Genomic DNA, 26752 nt, shown 5'->3' on the forward strand with positions numbered 1-26752 from the left:
TATTTATATAACAATTGTGTAAAATGATCCTATTTTTTATAAATTTAAAATGTTAATTTATATTATTTGCATATTTAAACCATAAAAAGGCCCGAATTTTTGAGACAAAAATTATATTAATATTTAAGACCTATTAAATCACTAAGAGAAATCTAGTAAATTTTTTTTCGTTTCTCCATTACAGTTTGATTTTTCTATAAGCAATTACCATAGATTTACAAGATGAAGAGGATAATGTTCAATAAATTTGAACTAACCCATACTTAAATCAATAACTCTTCAGTTGTCAACATATTTTATTTAGATTACTGCATAGCAATTACTTCTTTAAAATTATTACCTCAGTTCGACCTCGTTTTCAGTTGTTTGGAATATTTATAACTAACGACACCGTTGGTATTTTTCCCCATGGATTTTTAAGTCTGATTTATCAGTATCGCGCTACAAATAGGCAGTAAACCGTGACATCCCACATACGTATCCAAACCAATGAACAAGAAAGGAGGAAATAAAAGACGCCTGGTATTCTGGTACGTATATTAACGATGCGCATGTAACGAATACCTTGGGCACCCATCAGGAATACCGCTAGTGTTAGCCTCAATAGATGCGATTTCCCGGAATCGGTCGTCGCAAAAAGGATATCGAGTTTCGAGTTACTTTACTCGATTCGAACCGGGATTCCTAATTTAGGCGACTTGACTTCCTTCTGCCTTCTAGGTCAAAGATTATACGATAAACTTTTTTCTTTTAAAAATTGCGGATTTACTTATAAGATGATTTTTTCAGCTTTAAAAAAAATAGAAACAAAAAAGTTTTATAAAATATTTTCAGGTTTTTTTAAAATTATAATTAAACTTCTATAATAAAAAGATTATACTCTTTTAATCGATTATTTGTATAAGACAAGGGTTAAGTTATCTTATTTACAGATTAAAGAAAAGTTTTAGGGTATTCTATATGTGCCCTGTGTAATGACCTTGAAATTAAGGAAGAATTATGTAACCATCATTATTTTTTATCATTCGAAATGAAAATTTAATAAATCAGATAACTTTAAGCAGCTTATTATTACATCAACTAAATCATCTCCTGTGTTGTCTTTTTTATTTTCCTAAAAATTAAACTTTTCCAGTTTTTCTATGCCACCTTTTAATTTCTTTACATCTTAAAAACATTGATAAAACATCATTTAATTTTTCTTCTATAGATTTCTTCATATACAGGGTGTTTCAGAACTATGGGATCAAACTTCTGGGAGTTGTTCAGTGCAACAGAAGAATCCATTTGAGTATAGGAACCCAAGTCCAGAAATGCGTCACTACGCCACTACGAACAAATTTAAAAAAATTATTGCAGTCAAACTGCGCATGACAAAGCAGCCATATTTAGCGCGTATACTAGGTAGCCTAAGGCGGTCCTAAAAATAAAATAAAAAGAATAGCATTCCATTTAAAAAAAATGCTGCTTATATCGCCCTACTTTTTTGAAGCACCCTGTATACTTCAAAATATTTTCCAGATATGTGCTATCAGGTCCCAAAAATTTTTTAAGAGGTTAGGAAATTTTAACCTAATTTTTTTAGGCTTTATGGAAGACCGACGCACTGTTGCAGGACCCTGTATAAGAACTTTTATTTTATGAAAATTTAGGCAACGATTTCTTTTAAATCGTCGCATAAATATTTTGTACACCTTTTCGCCACATCCAGGAATTAATATTTTACTAAAATTTAATTTAATTACTGGAAACAATCCAGAAATACTATTTTTTATTGTTTAATTTTCTAATGCAAATATTAAACTCATATTAATTATACAAGAATGTAAAAATAACATCGAATTTTACTGGAACATCGGCGCCGTGGCTTAGTTGGTTAAAGCGCCTGTCTAGTAAACAGGAGATCGTGAGTTCGAATCTCGCCGGGGCCTAATTTACTTTTTTTCATAATTTATTTGAAATAAATATTTTATTATTAAAGTTGTAAAGTTAACCTATTATTTAAAGTATATTATTATAACCTATTTTGTATGATTTGATTGGCTGATGACAGGAAATTTCGCTATTTATGTCTTTTATGACATCAATAGCGAAATTCCCTTCACCATTTCTTCGCATCAATGATCACAAAAAAGTCTTTAAGCACATGGATTGATAATTAATTGCATTAGCTAATTATTCACTTGAACGAGTACATAAATTTAGGATCTTCCGGTATAAAGCTTGTCTCAAGGAAAATAAAAGAATTTATAATATTATTACAATATAAGTATTTAAAATCGCTTGGGTAAGTAAAAATATTAAAAATAAAGACATTACAATATAAATAATTACTGTATGCCTGGGTGGCACGCATGCGGTATAATTACAGCTTATACTAAGATAACACTAGCAGCTTATCGTAATAAATTTATATTATATTATAATGTCAAAGTGGGCGGGTACACTTTCAGAGCTCAAAGCGAAGTGAATGGCTGGCTACTGGTTGAAGAACAAAAATTGAATGTACTATCACATACCATGTAAAATGTGTTTGTTATAATATATTATATAGTACTGCTTAAGTATGTATCTTTATAAGCAATAGTTACTTAACAATAAGCGAAAACTGGCAAACCTAACCTAGACAGCATCTAAAAACCTACTTCATGAATTTAGATCAAGCATTTATAGGAGTCTGTAAAGGAAATCCTATTACCAAAGCACTCTACACCTATATTTACAAAATCAATTATACGGAAAGCAAGCGGATGATCGTGATAGTAAAAATAATAATAAATATGGCAGTAGTATAGAACAGTAGAGTAGGAGTTTGCGACTAATCACAACTAGGACGAGACAGACCACTGTTAATACTACATTTTTCGAGCTTTTCAGTAAATTATTTCAGTAGATTCCAAAATATTTTAACTCAAGAGAGATTAGGAATTACAGAAAAATCCATCCATGGGTACCATTTAGAAATCATATAAGATAATTTATAGCTGAGCACCTTCTAAGATTTAAATAACAGTTATAAAACATTTATTTCACACTTTATAAGCCCCATTCACTTATTTTGTGCAAGTAGTGCAACATTTGCATTTTCTATGATAATGGCTCATTCACCTGGGGCCAAGCTGCACTATACAGAAACTAGAACAGGTCGATTGTTTTATTTCATAGAAATACGAGTATTTCCGATTATATAAAAACAAAATAAGTTTTATTCCATTACAGTAACAACAATTTAATTATTATAGTATTAGAGTAGACTGTTGCGCATTAATTAATGAAAATAGACCGTTTTGATCGATTAACAAGTGTTAAGCAATATTAAAACATAGCTATATTTTGATAATGAATAAAGAATAAAATAATTCCTATTTTTCATTTAAACCTAATACATAAATATTTCCTCAGTATAAAGCTGTCATGTCAGTAACTTTTTGTTCTTCAATTAGGTATCTTATAAATCCAATGCTGTGACAGTTGCCGTATTGTTAATGACCGCAATTAACCTAATTTTCAATAGGTTATATAAAGATGTGCGGTCTTGTATGTTAGAAATAAATCACTAATTATTATTATTTATTGATTTATTTTATTTATATCATATATCCATAGTCCACAGAAAAGAGAGACCTTTCAGTAATTTATTACCTCCAGATCAGATATACAGTTAGATATTGCAAATTTAGTTTTACTGAAACCTCAGTATTTTTATCTGAGAATGACAACTATCTCTACTCACACTGTTTAACCATCTAAAAAAATGATGAGATTTAGATAGAAAATTAATGGTTCATGTGAAAATATAGCATTATAATCCAAATAGGAAATAACCATCATCAAAACTAAGATCGCACACCATCGTATCATTAAGCACGCCTTAATACCCCAATGCAATTAAAAACTTTTCCTTTCTTCTTCTCGTTACCACAACAATTATTTTACAATAACATGTCTCTTTTAAATTTTCTCACAAAAACATTTAAGCGATCATCGCGAGGATTGTTTGAATACTTATGTCTATTTGTAAGTGATAAATTTTCTTCTGTAGTAATACTTTCGTGAAAGTTTTGGCATTTTTTAAGAAGATAGATATTTAAAAACATTGTTTCTTTTACTGATCAAATAATATTTTATTGCAGATGGATCAGGGTGGATCCAAAACATTCTTCGATGGCTCTGAAGGTAATTTTGGTTATATGAAATGAAAAGGTCTGATTGAGATTCTAAACGAGAGTTTATTTAGTATTTGTAAAAGATTTCGTCTCTAACCCGCTTATTGGAAAATAAAGTTCGTTCATTTTTATAAATAGAAGAACTGTGATTATCTAAGAATGGTTCTTATTTTTATCTTTTTTCTAGAAGAGTTTGAATGAGTCTGCTGTAGTCCATGTTATGTATAATAGGTGAGTTTTACTTAGCTGGAAGATGGAACTGAAGCAATCAGAGATAATTTCCCCTAAAGTTATTTATTGAATGTCTAAGAAGTGATGTGATTTAAAGACGACATTTTATCCAATTTTTTACGCTTTTCACCCTTAAACCTTTTTTTGTAGATTAAATGTCACTTTTTTTATTCATCTTAGTCTTTCTGCGTTAGTCTTGTATGTCTGAGCCTCAATAAACCTAGGATCGCAGTGGAGGAATACAAGCTGCCTTACTCACAACAAACCTAACCTAGTCTTTCTGTCTAGACACTGTAGAATTTTGTAGTATCCTAGCAATCTTATCCCAATTTGATTTTAAAAATGCTACATTAGTAGCATTCACTTCATATTATCACTAATTACCACAAGCTTATGACACAATTTATCAACAATTTATCTTGGCCAAGATAAATTGTTGATAATTTGTTAATACTAAAGATATTTGGTTTTTTTAACTGAAATAAATAAAATCAGATTTTTCCCGCCTGGAATTTTTAAAATTCGATATTTTATTGTTCTTGAATAAATACATCAGTTTTTTTTTATCTGGAATATATAAAATTAGATTTTCCCAGGCTTTTAAAGATATTTAACCACCTGACAGCCTGGAATAAGTGAAATATTTTGTTCCTCAACTGCCTGCTATGGGGGGAATGAAATGAAGGATTTCTTGCCTGCAATTTGTAAAATAAGGGTGTTTTGAAGCCGGTGACGATATTGTCTTACTCAATTTTCTAGAATCTGACTACAATTGAGGTTATTGGAGATATATTTGGTTCTTAATTATATATTAGAATAGGAAAATTCAGTTTTTGCCGCTAGAATTATGTAAAATAAGATGTTTTTCCAGGTGTCTGTCTTTGGTTACTCAACTTCCTGAAATAAGTCAAATGGATGATTTTCAGAATTTGTAAAAATATTATAAGGCTGTTGATGATATTATATTCTTTAACCGCCTAAAATAAGTAAAGTGAGATTGGCTTTTAACTTTAAAAATTAAGTATTTTGTTCTTCTAGAATAAAAAAATCAGATTTTGGGGACCTAGAATATTTAAATAAGATTTCTTAAGGCTACCTGGGGTATATAAAGTGAAATTAGGGATTTCTATCCTGTAATTTGTATTATTAGGGTTTTTCCAAGCAGTTGATATTTTGTTTCTCAATTGCCTGATATAAGTGAAATGAAGAAGTTCTTGACTGCAATTTGTATAGTTGGGGTTTTTTGAAATACGTGATGATATTCTCTTTCTTAGTTATCTGGATTGGGCTAAAGTTGAGACTGTTCTTAAATATATTTAATTTACAATTTTCTGGAATAGGATAGAGATTTCTAAGGTAAAATTAAGGTTTCTTCAAATTTTTGAATATACATATTCAAATGGATATATTCCATAAACCTATTTGAACCTCTATTAACCCATTTACGCCTACCGTCCTTTTAAAAGGATTTCAAAAAGAAACCTGTATTTTTCTGATTCAGCTGACGGTTTGAAGATGTCGCCAGTGTCACATTATATTTAGTTAACATCTTAAACATGGTCAATCGCGATCGTTAGGATTTTGTTAATTTTTGGATCGATAGTGACGAATAAAACACGCTGTGTTTCCAGTGATTTTGCAATGAGCGACTCAAGGTAAGGTATGTTAAAACTCGTTTATTTTTTCGTTCTTGTTTTGATTGTTTTTAACAAATAACATACTGACCTTTTTATATATTTGTGGTTATGTTTCACACTTCTTGATCAATCCAGGAGCGTTCAATTAAACGAGTTCTTTTAAAAGGACGGTAGGATTATATACTATGTGGTTTTTTACAGGTATTGGAAAAAGCCACTAACCATGGCAGAACTCTTAGAGGAATTGGATAATGACTCTACGTCGGATATTCCTACAGGCATTGCAATTTTTCCACCCGAAAATGCCAACGAAAACTGCGATACCGATGAAAATTCTGGGGCTGAAGACGATGTAGTACCAAATAATTTACCCGGAATGCAACTAAGGGCCCCGGCGGACATTGAATTTGACGTAGAACGTGAAGACGACTGGGACAGTGATGACGATCTACCACTGTCCACTTTTGTTGAAAGGCGACCTAAACACATAAAGACGTTTGACTATACTCTCAATAAAGATTTAGAGTCTACGTTTATACAATGGCAATCAGTTCAAACTGCATAAAGCAATCGTTCCCCTGGAAATATTTTCAAGCTGTTCTTTGATGAGAACTTGGTAGGAGAAATTGTCAATTTTACCCATATTTATGCACAGCAAAAAAACCGCCCCGCTAACGTTACTGCAGACGAGATGTACTGCTTCACAGGGGTGTTACTTTGTGTCAGTGGATATACAACTGTTCCAAGGCGACATATGTATTGGCAAAATTGCAACGATACCCAGAATAAACTTATATTAGCCGCTATTTCCAGAGATAGATTTCAATTCATAATTCCGGACAAATATAAACACCTGGGTTTGGGAGCGTCAGTTGTTCTCCAATATGCAGATGTTTTACAGAAAATGCCTTACCAGCCCTTTCACATATTTTTTGACAATTTTTTCACATCTTTGTCACTTCTAAAGGAGCTAAAATTGAGGAACATCAAGGCAACCGGTACTATACGTGAAAACCGGATCCCACAATCTCCATTTAGCAATGCGGCAGTTTTGAAGAAAAAGACACGAGGTACATTTGAATGGAGTGTTGCCGATAATGAAATCGCATTATGCAAATGAAATGACAACAGCATTGTTACTTTAGCCACCAATGCATGTTCAGTTTTTCCAGTAAATAAGGTCAAACAATTTTCACAGGCTGAAAAAAAGCATGTTTATATAGATCAGCCTCAATTGATCAAGGCATACAACGAAAATATGGGAGGTGTAGACCGTAGTGACCAAAACATAAGCCAATATAGAGTTTCAATACGGGGTAAAAAGTGGTATTTTCCGTTATTTTCCCACTGTGTAGACATAGCCTCACAAAACTCGTGGCAACTCCATAGGAATAATGGTGGTACTCTTGACCAACTTCAGTTTAGAAGGGACCTAGGGACACAGCTGCTCGAAACGTACATGAAAACAACTAAGAGAGGCCCTTCGAAATTGCCGAAAACTGCATTCCAATTCACACGTTACGATAGACTAGATCATTTAGTTACATATCACGAGAGTCAGCGGAAATGTGCTGTGTGCCACAAAAAAGCAAATTTTGTGTGCCAAAAATGTGAAGTTGGTCTTCACCCAAAAAACTGTTTTGTGGACTATCATACAAATTAGTTTTTAAGTTTAAGTTTTAAGTATTTTCCTAAGCATTTTGTAAGATATATAAACATATTTTTAAGTCTTTACTTATTTTTCTAATAGTAGCCCTTTATCCTAACGTCCTTTTTTCCAAAACTGGAAATTGAAAAAAAAAATCATGATTTTTTCTCGACTCATGGGACTTTCTATTGACTGTTTTTAAGAAAAAAAAAATACAAATTCGGAAAAATATAGTTTCAGGGTCAAATGGGTAAAAAATACCCCATCCAAGACTCTTTACGAAAACCTGTTCCATCACTTGCTGATAGTCTAATTACTAGAATAATTTATCAAATGACTCTACATTGTGCACTTTGTCTCCTAAATTGCGGGCTAAAGTTTGCTTTACAGACCATAATTACTTATTTACACCATGATATGGCGGTAAAGAAACGATGGCTAGCTCACTCGCTTAATGTATAATAATATCCATCAAAATAATTATAAGGGATACTTATCTCTTAAGTCACAATGAAACCCGAAGGAATTCGGTTCTTAAGTAAAACTGCAAATGGCGCAATAAACCGTAGTGTGTAACGGATGCGCGGCTGTCAATAAAGCTGCAAGGGAGCCGCGAAGATAAACTTCGCCGCTGTTCTGCGCTTTGAGGCCGGCTATTATCACACATTTTTAAGAGACCAACCAGACGGTTAGTTAGTAGTAAATTATGTCGATTGGTTTTATAAGATGAGTTGAGAATCATATTTTTCTTCGTAATGGAACTTGTGCTGTTGCCCTTCTCTTAATTCATTCTGTGACATTATAATATTCGTGGCGGTTAATGATTCTTATTGAGTTAAGGCTTATTTTAAAAGAGAAGGTTAATAACTTTAACGATAGATGGACCAAAGTCAAATGATTTAGGACAATAAGGCAAACATTCTCGAAGTCATACACACGTCACACTTTGATTCACAACTTTGTTTGCAGTTAAAGTCCGCTCCTAATTTCGCAACTTCATTATCGAATGAACCCGAAATTGGTAGTAAAACTCTCGACGCTTTCGTCGAAATGCAAAAGTAAGTAAATCGAGTCACCTTTGCACAGTCAAATAAAAACTTTTGCTTGTTATGGCTCTTGTGAATTCGACCTCGATTCTAATTCGCTGCATCTATTCTCGACAAAATGGGTAATTCTTGTCTTTTTGGAAATTTGGTTACTTATGCGATTGCGTTACTTTAAATGAATTATTTTAAAGCGGGTCTCTAAATCATTATTTTTTGATTACATTGCATGAGGATTTAAGAAAAAACGACAAATGTAAGCAATATTTTTTTAGAATAATATTTAAACGTATGTAAATCGTATGTAGGATCATCCAAATGGTCCAAGTGGTCCGTGTAAACAGGGCTCTGTAAAACCTAATAAAACATTCATTCATACACAAAAGTTCATACGTTTTACTAAAATAAGGAATTCTGCGGAGACCTCTATTGATGTACCAGATATTCTTGGAAATAAAGCAAATACTTAAAGGTCTAAATCGACAAGCAATTGTGGAACAACTACATACATTAATGAGGTAGTAAACAAGGTATTTGTCCCCTTATATTAACTCTCAAGGATAGTCGACAGGAAGTGAGGTATAAGGCCTAACGTCCTACACTCTAAGCTTTACACCGCTATAAATAGATCTACAGTATAAATGGATGGTCTGATGAACGGCGATTAAAAAGATGCATGATAAGCAAAAACTAGTGAAACCGCAAAAGATTGGTGCCCCGTCTTGGCATAACATGTTCAATAAGGACTTCTCCAAGAAACTCGGTTAACGTTATCATAGGACTGTCAAACCTTACTGTGGATTTAAAGAGAGGCTTTGGTATCCTATGTAAAAATGAGAGACAGCGTTCCATGGGAATTTTGGACATGAGAAGCAGGGAATACGTTTAATACTAAATTAGTGGAAAGGATATAGCCTATTTTGCCACTCGGACTACAATGCCAAACAACATAGTAGTTCTTATCATAAAAAAAGAAGATTAGCCAAGCATATTTGGTAAACCTCGTAAGGATTTGGCAAATATATTGGCACACATGCTCCGGAATGGCTCACACGGCGACACAGGAGCCGAACTGTACTGATATAACACCCATCTAGGAGAGGTCTTTTTACTGGGAAGTAACACAATGGTCTTCCAAGCGGCGTGTGCGAAGTGTTTGCGATAATAGAGGTAGCTATAAGAGAGGAAGTTAAAAGAGAATCTGAAAAGGGCATTATTTACTTGGACCGTCAGGTTGCCTTGAAGGCTATCCAAGCACACAGTACAATTCCAAGCTGATGCAAAAGTACAAGGATGGGCTGAACAAGTTAAGTAAAAGGAAGTCAATTCGACTAAGTTGAGTTCCAGGATACAGTGCAATGTAGGGAAGCGGAACTGTTATTAACCTCAACGAAAGCGAAGACAGTCTCACTGCTTTCTCGAACAGGAGAACGATAGCGGACTTAAGTGGAGTCCGAACAGGTCATTGTAAACTCAACCGACAAGTATATCTTTTAGGTATGTCTCTACACTTTTTTTCACGTCACACGTCTTTTGCATACGACCTTTTCTATCTAGTTTTCTCACCAAGCAAGCAAATTTGCCACCTATCATTACTGGTGGTAGAAGATCTACTGGCCATTCATCATTTACCAGAAGGAAAAAGGTAAACGGGAACTGCCAATGCTCAAAGTAAAGAAGCCCAAGAGTAATAATTACAGTTTTTGGAACAGATTTTTTTGCATGAACATAACATGAACTATATTCTAAGGAATTAAGTAAAATCAAATGTTTTACCATTGCATTACAATTTTTGAAACAAAGTGCTTTTCTTCTTCATGGAAGTTTCTATCTCTATCTTCTTTCTTATATGGTTCAGAACCAAAGTTCAGTTCTTATATGGTTAGATTTTTTCATATTTGAATATTCTGAAGAATGAAGTGGAAACAGATGCTTTAATTTCGATAACAGTTATTTTTAGAAAAAATGATCTTGGTATCTTTTAACTTTATCTTCTATTCTATTCTTTGGTAGGTCTATTCTTCTTTAATTCATGAGTTTTTTGGTTTTCTGCTCATAGAGACATTTTCATTCCTTTTACTTCATAAACTCTCAAGACATGTGTGGCTCATTTTTCATAGACTCTCTTTTACGTTTGAAGATGAAATTCTTATGAGATTCTTAAGGCTGAAAGATAATTGTTGAAATGGCCCCACTTTGAGTGGAAAATATTAACGTAGCATTTCTAGCAGCCATAGGCAGTTCAAACTTTTAGAAAGATCTGATCTGCTGAGATTAAGTGATAAACTACTTTGCAAATTATCAAAACAACAATTATACAAAAACCGCTTTTTTAACGAAATCTTTCGGTAAATTTGGCCTAAATACCTTATCATTTCACACCGCTTAAAACTGTTTGAAACCACATTGCGACAGTTTACAATGTGGTACCTGACAGTATTGTGTTTTTATTTCGGTAATTCGCCTTTCAATTTATAATCGATCATAATAATTGAAATTATAGCCGAATTATGCCAAAACTTATTGTAAAATCGATTTCTGTTGACAATTTAAAACAGTGATACGGATGATTAAATATATAGGTAGTGCAATAATAACATATATTTAAAAAAGTTACTGCTACCAAAAATATCTGTGTACAAATACAACTTTCATTAATCCGAGCATAAGCATTATTACAACGCTAAGTTGCCTCTAATGCTGGCCCGAAGACAAAATCACGCCTCTCGCAACTCTTTTTGTCTTTGTTTATTCGATATGTAATTTAATAAAGTATACTTTAATGTTAGTAAATCTTCCCGAGATCGTGTCTAATGTACTCTAATGTATAGCAAACCATGCGGAAAGTGATTAATAAGCCGCCATAGATTAATAATTGGATGAAGGCAGTCATCTTGGCGATGCCGTTTTCATGGTAATAGCTTTTATTAATTTCATTAGGGTATTATACACACAGGCAAATAAGCGAACAGTAAAGGATAATATGCTTGGCTTGCTTTCAGTACGATGTGATGTGCAGTCTTCCCGTCACATCTTTTTAGTTTGATAACTTGAGAAGAAAAATTGCTTAATGCTATTAGTGTCCTGAAGTACTTCCTGGTTTATGAGTAATAAACTAGATATACGATAACTGACTTACGATCAAATTCAATGTCATAAAGATCTTGCTTTAATGTATCTATTGTCTTTTCACCGTCTGGATTGATGTTAATAATTGATCCTAATATTAGAATTTCTTTGGCCTGACCAGAGAACGAGAGATTTTTTCCATTTTATCATAATAATTCAATTAACTTTGCATATTATTTTTCAGAGATATTATTACTTATACCTTTACGTAATACTGACAATTTTTTTTTTTGCTTAAAAAATTCCGTTTTTTTTTGTCAAATTGTCTTTGATATTTGCCATTTTAGATTACACCATTGTATTTAATGTATTTTTATACTGATTACTACTTATTGAAAAGTTTGACGTTATTCCTACATAATTGGAGACACCATGTTATACGTCCTTATGGTACTTATGCATACGTTCATACTCAACATTATGAACACGCAAGATATTAGATTATTAAAAATAAGACTATTTTTAATACGCTAAGGTCGTAATCGGACTCTGTTGAATGGTCACATCTAACCAAAGAATATTGAAGAGATGGCACCCACTTTTCCAGCTGTTAAGAAACATGCAGATGGATATTAGAGTTGTGCCAATTAGTTTTATGAAGTGTATACATATGAGAGACCGATTCTTTTCGTAATTCGAACTCGACTCATAATTAAGCTGTTAATACCAGTCAAGTGCATATACCTTCTTTGCCTAAGTGGCCGACCAGATTCTGGCAGATTTGCTTGCGGTGGCAGTTTCTGACGCAGAATATTCCAGATTGTGTTAAATTAAGTTATTAAAGTAAGCTATTAAAAACTTATATAAATTATGAAAAAGCTTAAAAATCAACTTATTTATCCTATAAAAAAAATATATAAAAATTAAGTATATCCACAGTACACTTTCATCTTGTCTAAAGGTTTCCAAAATTGCGCATATTTTTACGAAGAAATTAAGGTTTGATCTCGGGCCGTTTGATCTTGCCTTGGTGGATGTGTTGGAGCACCTGGTTGGTGCCTTTGAGGAAGAATATTATACGGTGGCATTTTACTATGTATTCCATTGGATCCTGGTGGACTAACTCTTTAGTTAGCTTTAATTTGAAACAGAGCTACGTCACGAGCCGCAGACAGCAGACAGTACACAACAAGAACATCAGATATTGTTGGTGTAAATTGATACTGAGGACTTGTTTTTAACTTACATTAACAACGTTAAATAGACCTCTTTTGCATTTGATCTTTGGCTGTTTGCTCGGCTAGTCAAATAGGTTGCCCGTAAATCAAAATAGAATACTATGGCTCTTGGACTAACACCTATTTCAGAGGGTAAACAAGACGCGACAAAATTCTTGGGGTGTGCCTGGAACCTGCGCTGCGGTTTGAAAAACATGATAACTACATGTCAGCTAGGCTTACGACATATATATTTTTTTTACGTAGCCTGTTAAGGTTCTTCTTTTTACTGCCTTGTTCCAGGCCTTTCATGACATCTACCCATCAGTTAGCATATATGGCATTCTTGCATGTGGATTTTGCAGCCAATTGGCTTATGTTTTCACTATCCAAAGACGTGGTCTTCGTATTATTGCAATTATAGAATAAAGGATGCTAGGAGGGATTTTGCTGAGTTTGGGGTGCTGATGGTGCCGTCTTGGTTTCCATATTTAAGAATGCCTTCTTTTTGTCTACAGGAGTATTGCCCAGTACAAAAACAATCATTGCCTCTACCAATCTTATGTACAAACTTTTTTATATTATAATTATTGCCCATCTGACAGCTCTGTTGACTAATATAACTGATAAGGCGCTCAGTTGCATATCTAAATTTGTTGTTTTGTCCAAAGATCTCATTTGCAAGAAAATCTTGGACTTATGTAAAACTTGGAATGACGGGAGGCTTCAGGAGATTTTTATTATTTTCTAGTTTTTCTCCTGAAAGAACTTAGACTCTGATGATTAGGTTTTGCATCAGGAAGCTCTAAGGGCCTTCCTATAGATCAAATTTGGAGTCACATCTGCTTCTTATTACAACTTAAAATGAGTTCAGCAGTTTGCTTTATTTTTTCAGGTTTTTCTCTCATCTGAAAATTCAGATTATGAGAATCAAATTATTTGAATCCAAGAAAATTAAAAACAGCTTAGAGGCTCTCTACCAAAAATTGTATTTGAAGCCATATTTTTCCCTCATTACAAAGCTTGGGAGTTCCAGGACGTGATGAGATTCTTCATTAAAAAAAATGTTTATAGTTTTTACAGACGATTTGAAGATGTACTTTGTTTTTTCATTTTAAAATAATTGTGCACCATTGCATTGAGACAGTAGCAGAGCGGAGTCACAAAGCGAAGGATGATCGTAAAAGTTATTGAATTTATTATAGATTTTCTTGCTTTATTTGCAAAAATAGGCAATATTGGCATCATAAATATATCTTTCTCACTCCCCCAACTATATTGTTTTAGTACTATCCAACGCTTTGTTTATACCTCCTCGACAGATGATAGATTTCTGTCTATTGCACACTTTATTACGTTTGCTATATTACAATCTTATCAGACTAATACTAAAATGTAGATCATCTTCTTAGAATCCTTGCTACAAAAATAACATCTATAAAATAAAATAAAACCAATTACAGTTTTCAGGAAATATGATATTTCTTCTTTGGATAACTTCCACAGATTCTTCTCTTTGTCTTTTTCGAGGTTTCAGTAATATTCCTGAATTTAAATCTTTATATATATTTCTGATCAGATCAAATCTTGAACTATCAGATAAAACTCAATAGGATTGAAAATGTTCAGCACAAGTTTGTCAAGTTTATGAAATTTATCTATTTGAGATCAGGTATATTTCTCTCTCTACTGATTAGACCATGTCGTATCTATCGCTAAATCCCTTAAAAAGTAAAAGGGATTATTTTAGAGGGTGAAGTCAACGGTCTTAGTGTAACTGACTAACTCAGGCTAACTTAACTTCGTGTCCCTTCACCCTCTCAAATATTAGTAAGAGGTGTCTTTCAGAAAAATTGGCTACTTTTTGGAATGAGAAGGGAGTATAATGCTTTTAATGTTTTGGTTCTAAATGAAATAATAAGATATTCTGAGTGCCTTGCTTTCTACTCACTTCATGTCTCACCTTACTTCACCCAAAATAATTTATTTATATTTATATATTTCAATATGTATTATGTTTATATATTACAATTTACATATAATCGACAGATTTCAGTTTAGACTTTTTTAAGAAATAAACGAATACAAAAAATTTTAAGACATCTCTATAGAAGCAAGTGGAGAATTATACTGTTTGGAGTTAAGAGCTGATTACGCAAAAAAAATAGAGACAACCGTAGAAGGAATAAAGTGACTAAAAGAATTCAAGTAATGTGGTTCAAACAAAAATTATATTTGATTAAAATATATCACAATTTGTCACTAAACTCTTTAGCTTAAAGTCTAATTAAAATTAAAACTATACCAATTAACTGATTTTTTTTCCACGTTATGTTTCTGTCCTTGAGTATTGTAATGAACCTGATTTTTCTGATGAGGTAAATTAATCCGACTTGGCTAATTACTGACTATATAACCTGCCTCGTTACAAAATAGTTAATTAATTTTGTAGACTGGTTTACCGAGAATTGTACAATTTTATTACGACTTAAATGTACAAATTAGATCTCAGCAAATAATTAAAATAATTCAAGGGAGAAATAAAAAGGACAAAATCTTTAACATCACTAAATCGATTCCTATTACTTTTATACAGAAATTGCAGATAAACTGTTTTCAGAATGAGTGTATTTAAAACTTCTGATTATTGAATGCCACATGTTCAAATGAATAATTATACCGTACTATACGTTCAGATTTTCTAAAATTAAATAATAACAGCTTTCGATCGCATTTAGTAAAACGCCCAGCGTGTGTTTTTTGGGTAGTACCCAATTAAAGTATTTTACTCGAAGAGCGAAAGGTATGTGAACCACGGCGGTGTAATTTGAGCGGTATTTCCTAGACAGCATAAATTGCATAATGACGTGTTCAAAAAAAACTCGTTCCTTAAAAAGACTTTGTTAGTACTGGCTATAGGAAAAGTAAATTAATGGTACCGTTGTCGTATAAAAGGCTTGATAATTGAAAGTAAACACCTATAGGAATGTTTTTTGTTTTGTTTAGTTATAGAATTTAACCAGTTTGTCCCACTTAATGAATGAATACCCACCCTTTCGTAGTCCTACACATAATTTGGTCTTTATAAACGACAAATTCCAACTGAAAATGTATTTAACAAATTCTATTAATGTTCCGAAATATCTGTAAATATTTTAAATAATTCAAGTCATCAATTTGAGCCAGTGACAAACATAATAGCGCAATACAAAAACAGAATGTACTTTGAACTAGACTATTTTGTAACGATTGGTTTAAATGGAATATGCTCAGAATATAATTGGAATATAATTTATTTTTGCGATCGTTTTTTCTCTTAAATTTTATGGAAATTTGAGTATTTCTGATCAGTGTTTAAAAATTAAATTAAAAAAAATTACTATAATATATATCTGCAAACTAAGAGACCAATAATTAATTTAAATAATGCCACTTATTCAACAGGATATTAAAAGGCAAACTAAAATCAAATATCTGAGTTTTCAAAGGGCTGTGGAGCAAAATGCAAATGAGGATCAAAACTCAAACTCAAACTCAAAAATGCTTTATTGTCAATATAAACATAGAGTTGTAGATATAGCCAATAGATTGTACATTAAGGGAATAAAAACGAGAAACTAATTTAAAATAAAATAAAGTTATATAAAATTTTGAAAAATACTTAAATGCTAATCATGAAAAATTTCACCTAAAGTATAGTACGCCTTACTAGCAAGAAATATTTTCGTCTACAAATCTATAAATGTCAAAAAATTTGCATCACACCAGTCTTTTATTTTTAACAAATCTGCACGTATATTGGCCTCCATTTGAGAAACCTCAGAGTCGTGCCAGAGAATGGTGGTATCATCGGCAAACAATGTAAATTTGCCAGTTACCTGCAGTTGTGGCAGATCGTTCACATAAATGAGAAAAAGTAAAGGACCAAGTACTGATCCTTGCGGAACACCCACATTTATATTAAGTTCCTTAGAGATACCACCATTAAATTTGACAGCCTGGACACGATTTGATAAGTAGGAACGAAACCACTCAAGGGCAGTTCCTCTGAAACCATAGAGCTCCAGTTTCATCAGCAGCACTCGGTGACTCACGCAGTCAAATGCCTTGGACAAGTCACAGAATACCGCAGCTGCAACTTTACCAACATTCAGTCGGTTGTACAGGTGCTCTAGAAAGCTAAAGTGTTCTAGAAAGCATCATTTGTACTCACAGACTCACGAAAGCCAAACTGCTAAAGACTCAATAGGCCAAACCTATTTAAAAATGAAACCATCCTCACCTTAACGAGCCGTTCCACTATAGGGAGAACGGCTATTTTTCATATTTTTCCCAGATACTCGTAAACCCTTAGTATACCAAGGTTTTCTATTTCGTTTTTTAATATTGACAACAGGAAAAGCAGTGTTAAAATTGTTTAATACTATTTGATGAAAGCTATGCAGTGGGTTAACAGTAGTCAATACATTATCCAACTTGACATATTGCAAAACAAAGAGAATTAGCGGAAATTAGCTCTAGTATAAAGTCTATAGCGTCCAAACTTATTCTCATTAGCTGCACTATTAAGCTTTACTAATCCCACTATTGGCTCATGGTCAGACAAACCGGCATTGATTGTTGTACACTGATTTTCGTGTTGGTTAAAATTCGTACAGAAGTAATCTATCAGTGAGGAAGAAAATGCTGAAATCCGGGTTGGCTGATCCACGTGCATCTTAAAATTAAATGAGTTTAACAGATTAAAAAGCATTCGATTTGATCCATTAGATTTGTCTAAAAAATTTACATTAAGGTCGCCAGTCAGAATCAACATCGCATTAACCGAAACTGTTTTTGGTTTTTCATTGCTGCAAAAGTAAACAGAGTGGTATTCCCCAAACTATGTTTATCTATAACGATCCTACCGAATCTGATCCTAAAAGTTAAGCTGATACTTTTGCACAGTACTTCACTTTGTTTTTGTTTTTGTGGCTTTGGATTCAACTTATCATACTTATTATGAATTTATTGTGGATAACGATTATACAGTACGGCTCTTAATTGTGCCCCACCTCTTGTATTTTGAATGCGTTTTATATAAAAATTAAAAATTTGGCACACAGCATTAGCAACCAAAACTTCAAAATGGCGGTAGGACGCCATTTTGAAAAATAAAATAAAATAGAAAAAGAGGCCATGCGATACATCGTTTGAAAGTTCCCACTGAATGCTTCATGGTCCTAGAATATTAAGTCATTACTTCTATCCATACCAAATTGGCAGGCATTCAAAATCTTATTTTTCGCATTTGTATTTATTTTTTACAAAATGACCAAAAGTAGTATTTGGTTGCTAATGATGTGTGCCAAATTTTTATATGAACGCATTCAAAAGTTAAGGGAGGAGGGAACAATTAAGAGCCGCACTGTATAAAGGATTTACCTCATGAGAAATACCAAATATTTTAACATACTGTCTATACTCTATATTATTAACCTGTTAAATGCACTTGTGTGACCCATTCTAGAGTACGCTTATGTTGCGTTGTCACCATAAGTAGAATAGGTACAAATAATAGAAAAGTTGAAAAAAAATTTTTTTAGCTTTCTCTATATGCTTGGGTTACTTAGGATATTTTTTAGATTATAAGCAAGATCAAGGATTTTAAAATGATTTCACTATAATAAGCAATATACTATTTTAAGTCCCTAAGATTAATTTCCGTAGGGAATCTAAAATAGTTTTTTTTATATTAAAATAACTGATTTGTATCCATTTAGATATTTAGAAATTAGTTGACGCATGCAACATAAAGTTATTTGACGAAAATATTTCCAAAGCTGGATTTGTTTTTTTCATTCTCAAATATGAAGTACTTATGTTTTTTTTTATGTTGTTCTTTTAGTTATAATGTTGTATTATATTTGTAAGAGTATCAGTAAACAAATAAGTAACTAACTAACTGAACTTGGTAGTATCTACACAGATCAAATAAAATGTTGCTTATTATTATAATATTTATACATTTTACAAGAATACTGACCTTTGAAAGCAGGTAAACAAAAATATCAACCTTTCGTTTAAAACTCTTAATACTAAATCTAGCTGACCTTACATTTCCCATCGAAAACCAGTGCTCTTTTAAAAAATGGACTTCATAACGGCTACTATTGATCTTAGTAACCTTGGAAATATACAGAGACAAAAAGCAAGATCGGATTTAAGATCTTGGCGCCTCCGCTTTCAGGCAAGGTTAATTATCATATTTTTTTGTGGCCGCTGAAATGTTAATGAGTCCGAAAATAACACCAGAAGGAACACAAGAGAAAATAAACCTGGTTAATAATATGAATGTCATAGCCTATTACAAGTAGTACTTTTACTTAATTTATCTTTAAGTAATCAATAAAGGCTAATCTTGAAAAATACTCCAACATATTGGCGCTATGAACTAGCCTTATTTCAAACTTGCTAATACGTATTTAAGAACACTGTGAAAGAGAAATAAATTTTACAAATTAGGCAGTGCATTGTTTAATTTGATTTTTTTAATTATGAACACCCTGCATAGTTTCTTTCAATTATTAAACTTAAACCTTTAGTGAAAAACTTTACACATTAAAAAAGCTCTACACCAAAATTATCTATTTTCCTTTATAAGTGCTTCAATAATTATTACGTTACTTCTTCATATCTTCAAGCTATTCTTGAATTCAATCTACATTAAAGCTCTTCCTATAATATTCTGCTGAAAATGCTAAAATTATTAACGAAGTATACGTAAATCATTTAAATCTTAAGCGTATATTATGAAAAAAAGGTCAGATTTCAAAGTCACCGAAACTGATATTATCAAAAGCAAAAAACTTATACAAAATATTCATCGTTTTCTAAAAACAGATTTTTCCGTTTTAAAAAAGAAGTCAACTAAATTGGTTATAATACAGTAAAATTTATTTTTGGACTTTTCACTCACAAATTTCTTTTGAATTGATTTTATTTTTTAATTTGATCTAAGGTAAGCTCTGATGTGATGACACCTGAGTCTATTATGTACTAACTTGCTTTGATCTAGTAGATCTTAGAATGCAGATTGCTTCTTTAGGAAAGTTTCATTTAAAAACCGTGAGAAACTAGCACTATTGGTTATCATTGATTTTTCCTGAATTTATTTTCATCATTTTTTAGATCATATACAAAGATAAAATTAAGATTTCTTAATCTGCCGCTAATAATTGTTTGGATTTTTAATTTTTAGTCTTGTAAATTAGTTAGAGGGTAGCAGAATAAAATCGTTATAACCCTTAACTCATTTTAAATAGTGACAATCTGATGATGAGAACCGAAATAAAAATCCACTTTCTATTAAAAAAAGCTGCAAAAAGTAAGAAGTAAAAAACTGATAAAATAGAAGTATGATGATATATTTATTATAATGGATTAATTAGCCACTTACGAGAAGTTTGAGGCCGAACCAGTTCTTGTATTTGCATACTAAAGAAGTATATATGATTTGCTCCGAAATAATTTAGCATCAGGTTACATGTTCGTTCCTTATACTAAAGTTGCAGTACCTGAAATAAAAACAGAAAATTAATAATAATCATGTCAATAATATTTCCATATTATTATGTATTACTATTTTTTCATGTATTTTGTCTGGATGGCAAAAATAAGGGCAAAAAATGTTACTCCTTATTTGGATGAATATTGAAGAGCTTATTTTTAGTTTCTTCTTCAACTGGCAAATAAACTTTGTTGTTTCTTCAAAAAAAAAATATATATATATTTGTTTGATTCAAAACAAGTCACTTTTAATTTCTTCTTAGCCGCCTTGATACTTATGTTAAACTGCCAGGAAAAAAACTACATCATCCAGACAATTGAAAATTTTTTAAATATTCTAATTAAATTTAATAGTATTTATACAGCAGCAGTTAAAGTAGAAGTATTTTTGATTCCTTGATTCACCTGCTTGAAGAAGTTAATGAAAAAATAATGACCAATGTAGAATTCAAGTACTTGCTCGAAACGAAAAATGAATTTACCTAAGTTCTTTGAAGTGCAGAAACCTATTAAAAATGTTTTCAATGCCAATTTGGAATTCAGATTTAGGAATTGAATTATCATTTCATTAAAAGACGTATAGGTATTAGCCTCCGAGCCAATTCAGATATTTTTAGAATTAAATTTCCAAGAAATAAAATGAGCTGAAACGTTTCTGCAATATTAGAATTGGAGACAACTATTGAATCTTATTAAAGTTTTTTATAAAAAAGTATAATTTTTCATAAATGCGATCCTAATAATAAATATGACGTTAAAACTTATTCTATTAAGTTGCCTCTGCCTGTTAAAGTGTCGTAATCGATAAATTTAAATTACACGATGTTTTTGTAAAGTCATCTTTTTACTTTTACCACTCTTACTTTCGGTAATAATTATAAAGCTCGCCATCATAACAATAAAAAACAAGTATTATTAAATGAACGAAAGAGAATACAAAAAAATTACCATCGAAATTTTATAATAATAAATTATTCAAGCGGTAACGTATTAGCGTTCACAAACGAACTTGGGGGGTTTCGAAGAGAAAGCGTAATAAGTTTTACTAATTGCTCTTTTGTGACGAGTAATAATTAGTTAAGATCTGAAAATATCAAGAAAATGGAAAATTCGCTTTTATGAGTCAAATGCATGCGGAAATCATAAATTTTTAACAAAAAGATAGTTTTTTTTAATTTTTTATGCTCCTTAATTAATATTTCTATTTAATTTCTGATGTTTAATATATCTTTAGTAATGATCTTTAATATCTCTTTTTAGGACTGAATTTATTAAGCAAAATTATGTTTTCTCTTTAGTCTGTTCTAAGGAAGTGCAGCATCCAACCTGTGCCTTGTAGGATAAAAATGTATATCTTGACGTGTGTCAATGCCTAGATAATTCCTTTTCATGTAGATAAATAATGATGACAACCTCAAAGTTTTCAGTATACCAAATGCTTCCCGGTAGTCTTGCCTACAGCTCAGCCCTACCACTGAGTGCAAGGCTTTGTTTTTCTTTGTTAATCACAAATGCGAAATACTTGAGGAGCTTGTCTCCATACCAGGATAGCATAAACACATAGGAGAACGGAATACTGAAAAATAGACTGTGCGAAGTGCACTTTGTGAAATGTAAATTCTCAAGTTGAGCAATAAGGAAATTTCTTGCGAGTCAACCGGCCAGACTATTTATATGCTGATTTCACAGGACTACTGGTTCCAGCTGGATACCCAGAAATTTTAGTGAAGTGCCTGTATTTGAGCCTGCCAGTATTTATTTATCTTCCCTGTATTCAACAGTAGCCTGTTACCTGAAAACCACTCCCCAGTCATCTCGCCAGCCAACTGGGATCACATCAAAGACAAATCCAATGAGCTCTCACAGACCATGATTGTTATGTTATCAGCAAACTTTTTTTGTGTAGTAGAGTGTATTTACTCCCTGGACGTATCAGAGGTAGATCGTTGATATAAACTAAAAACAACAATGGACTGAGCACCGATGCTTGCGGGCACTGCTTGCTGATAGCGCACCACCTACTCTGATGCACTGGACTCGGTCCCTCAAATAAGATGCCAGAAGTTCAATACAAGGCTCTTTCATATATATTATCTTAGTTTATTTAGCAGTATGGCGTAATACATGCAATCAAATGCCTTGCTTAAGTCACATAACACGGCTGAGCTTCATTCAAGGCTGGTATAACCATCCATGATACCGGAGAGTTTCTCTCCCTTCTAAAGCCAAATAGGCACTCAGAAAGGGGATTTTCAATTTCAAAAAATATGATGAACTGATGACACTTCTCCCTTTTGATGAATTGGGATAACTATAGCTCTTTTAAAAAAGGATGGAAATGTGCTTTCAGGAATATCAACAAAAATATTATCCAAGTACAAATTAAAGTAATCCCCTATAATATAACTGATTTTTTTTAAATCCTCTAAATTCCCTTGAAAATATTACAGAATTTCACGAGGATGATCTCTAGAATGCTGGAATATATAAAAATAAATCATTAGGATAAATATAACGTTCAAACATTTTTCTAAATTTGTGACATTTACTACTTGCGACTTTTTTTTAAACTGAACAATAGCAGTTTTTCAGGAAAATAACTGTACTATCGCCAGTAAATTGTTGTCTAGATGAAAACTATAGGAGAGTGAGCTGGTCATCAGTGACCAGCCAGTCTTAACTCGGATACAGTATTTCACAATCCTTATTAACTAAAAAATGCTTTAAATATAGGAACCTTGTTTCTGAGAGATCTAATTCATCTCAACTGGAATTCAATGGCACCTTCCCTTGGATCTGTAGGTTCAGAAAATGCATCAGGCCATGTATCAGCACACAAATGTTTGGCATGATCTTCAAAAGGTACAGTCAATTTAATTGAAGCAAAGTATTTCTCCCTATTGGTTTCTATTTTGTCACATTTACAACCATATTCCAGATAAGACAACTTATGGAAATTTATAATATTTTTCTCATTTCTGGAGCTACCCCAGTAATAAAAGATCTTATGAATTATTTTTAAGGGATAATCTTGTTGGTTGGTTGTTCCTTTTAGTGGTTTAAGCCATTTTTTTTGGTTGTGGCTTGATTCTTCACGCAATTTAGCCTTAAATTACTATAATGAGCAAAATAAGTATATTAGCATTATTTAAATTAGGAGGAATTATAGAATCAGTGCTATGTACTATATTTATTATTTAATTTTTTTTACATTTTTATTCCAAAATCATTTATTCCATGTTTCTAGCAAACTTTTATAGTAAGCATTTTTTCACGGATAATGTTCAGTAAAATTTCTTAAATTAGCAATTCATAAAATTTTCCGTTTTATCCTTTAAAAATCTTTTATCAGCTTTATCCCTTAATTTATTGTTGCTGGTGACCAATGTAGTATAAAGCCTATCCGGTAATCTTTTAAACTGCAATGGTGCATATTTATTAAATAAAAATATCTATTTTAACATTAATATTATTTGTGTGATGGAACATTTCCCATGGTAATTGAGAAGCTTCTTGTTTATAAAGAGTATTGCTGATAATATTATAATACTTTTCATATTTCATTTTTCTTTAGGTAATATCATATTGAAAATGGAATAAATTAAACAATAATCTGAGATTGTATCTGAAATAGGTAGAGAAGCAATTTTTTTGACACCATGTAATAATTAAATCTAGAAGGAAGTAATTAAGTATTATTATATAAGACACCGAGTCGGTTTATTCATCCGTTGAGACAAACTAAATGTATGAAGAAGCCTTAAAAATTATGTTAGATGTGTAGAGCTACTTCAAAAATCAATGTTGAAATCCCCAACAAGAATAATCATTGAAAGAGTCATAGTTAAAAAAATTTCAAAAAAATTTTAAAATAAATCGATACAGACATAATAATAAAATGTTCTGCTTATGAATTCTTATTCTACCACAAATGAATTCAGTGTCCACAATCTGGACTTGTAGGTTAGATTTTACAAAAAATCGAACATCGCCTTGCCTCCCCTACGTTCTCCTTCTAAGAAATGTATAGCCATTAATTCTATACGTACTCGAACAATACTTAGAAGAGAGCCATCTTTCCGATAACGCTAAAACATAAATGTTAAAATCGTAAACAAATTTCATTCATCTGTCAAATCCTGAATTTAGGGCTCAAAGTTAGCCATAGTTAAGTAGAATAGGAATCCACACGCCCTAAACTCAGTCGCCCCTTAGCCAATGCTCAGAACCCATACTATCTGGAAACAAAACTATACAAACAAAAACCAAAGAATCCATTGCTCTTGATGCTCAAATGCTCTTGAAACGCGCCCATAATAATTATAACATAACTTATACCTACTTAACTACGACAGATATCCTTAAAATAGAAAATAATGGTAAGTATTAAAAAAAAAGCAAAATACAAATATTACACGTTTAACCCTGCCTATAATAATATAGCTTTATATCTAGAAATAAATATTATTAAAGTATGACAAAAAATTCTCAAGTACTAATCCTCTGGCAGTCAAAGAAGTAGTTAAAAATAAAAATAAATGATGAGTAAACGGATATTGCCAGTTATATTAATTTAAAACATAGATATGTATATATTTCAAAGGCAAATGTTACATATACTGCTGGATTCATCTTACAATTCCTTCAAGATGACAGTCTCAATATATTTTTCTATAGTCACACTTTCGCTATTAACTCGAACTATCAAACTCTATCAAACACGTCTGGAATATAATAAACAAATTCCACAAAAGATTGGTCAGATTTTTCTTGGTCAAACAGAAAGAGATCAAATTTCTTTTAAAAATATTTAATAATCTATTAGTATTTATTTACCTCTCATTAATTTGAAATGCATACATAGTTAATTCTTTAAAACCAAAACCTACGACTCTTGTTCGCGTCCACTGCATTATTATCATGTCGCGTCGTTACCTACTGTATTCGCAGACTTGCGATGACACACAAATCAGTTACGACCCGGTGAACAGGAATATGCACCTTTTACCTACGGGCTTTATTGTTTATGACTTTAAAACAAGAATGAAATAAAATATATAATGCTTTTAGGTAGGCTTCCAAAATGTGCCTTCTACAATACTTCTATCCATCATTTGAAATAATATTACTTTTGTTAGACAATAGTTGCTAATGTTATGCTATGGAATTACCTTGCAGGAAGAAGGAAATGACCATTTGACAATATGAATACCTAAAGAGGCTGATGATGTAAATATATTTTATGAATAATAATGCTTGCTTACGTACTTAATTCACTATTTACAATAGAATTGATTAAAATAACTTGGAAAAAAAAGAATTTAGTAGTGGGTAGTACTTGAGCAGAAAGAACTCTTAACCAGGTCAGTTATTAGTTGAGAAAATATATGGCGCCATGGACAAATATAATAATAGTTAATGGTTTATTAGAAACGCCCATTGTCGTAGGACGTTGTTAGTGTGATAGAAAAACATACTGTTATCGTCTGCAATGACTGTAGGTCAAACAAACAACTATTTCCTAGATTTGCAGGCCGACTTTCCATATAATAAAAGTCGCATTAAATCTTGCGTGGTACAGTTTTTTTTTAAATACACTTTTGCGAAAAAATAAAAGAAAATAGAAAATAACTGTTACTCTCATTTTTATTATATGAAGAATACATGAGATGTATCCATTTGAATTTTGATGTACATTAGCAGAACCTTGCTGCCCTTCAAGCTTCAAGTTTTCGATGGATAACTTCTGATCTACTAAAGCTAGAATCATAAAGTAAACTTCATTAAATTGGTAATAAAGTATTGAATAAACAACTAGAGATTTTTTGATTTCTACTATAAATAACTCTTTTTTAGACAAGATTGCAAGTAAATAACTCATATCTTCCCTGGGAGTTGATCTAGAGTTAAATTAACCAGAAACTGGTGTTTTTATTTTGTTATTCGTTTTTTTTAATAACTTTTATATTCCAGGCACTTGATATTATTCTCTATATCTTTCATGTAATTTTGATAATATATGCAATAATATAAATGCAAAATTATATCGTTGGTGCCTGGACTATAAAACAAGACCTTTTGCTCTAACGTACTGTCACTTAACAGTGTTGTCTTTGTCTGTGTCATCCTTGCGCAATGTTGCTTTCTCGCTCCAATACATTTAATATTTTTTAAAGCCAGAATTTAATAGTCC

General features: G+C 31.9%; 1 protein-coding gene and 1 non-coding gene across 7 annotated transcripts in view; one reads left to right on the plus strand and one right to left on the minus strand.

Annotated features, from left to right (window-relative positions):
- The window catches only part of LOC126750358 (uncharacterized), a 188090-nt gene that overhangs the window by 118601 nt on the left and 42737 nt on the right, over window positions 1-26752 (minus strand). For 2 of the 6 annotated variants that reach the window (XM_050459951.1, XM_050459986.1), the window contains exon 2: window positions 20450-20567. The exons of the other annotated variants lie outside the window; for them this stretch is intronic. The gene's annotated coding sequence lies outside the window, so the exon portion shown is untranslated. The remainder of the gene's footprint in view (window positions 1-20449; window positions 20568-26752) is intronic. 6 annotated transcript variants of the gene reach the window in all.
- Trnat-agu (transfer RNA threonine (anticodon AGU)) lies at window positions 1858-1931 on the plus strand. The gene has a single exon. It is a non-coding gene; the product is annotated as a tRNA-Thr (tRNA).

This window comes from Anthonomus grandis, chromosome 1 (assembly GCF_022605725.1).
Source record: "Anthonomus grandis grandis chromosome 1, icAntGran1.3, whole genome shotgun sequence".
Classification (NCBI taxonomy): domain Eukaryota; kingdom Metazoa; phylum Arthropoda; class Insecta; order Coleoptera; family Curculionidae; genus Anthonomus; species Anthonomus grandis.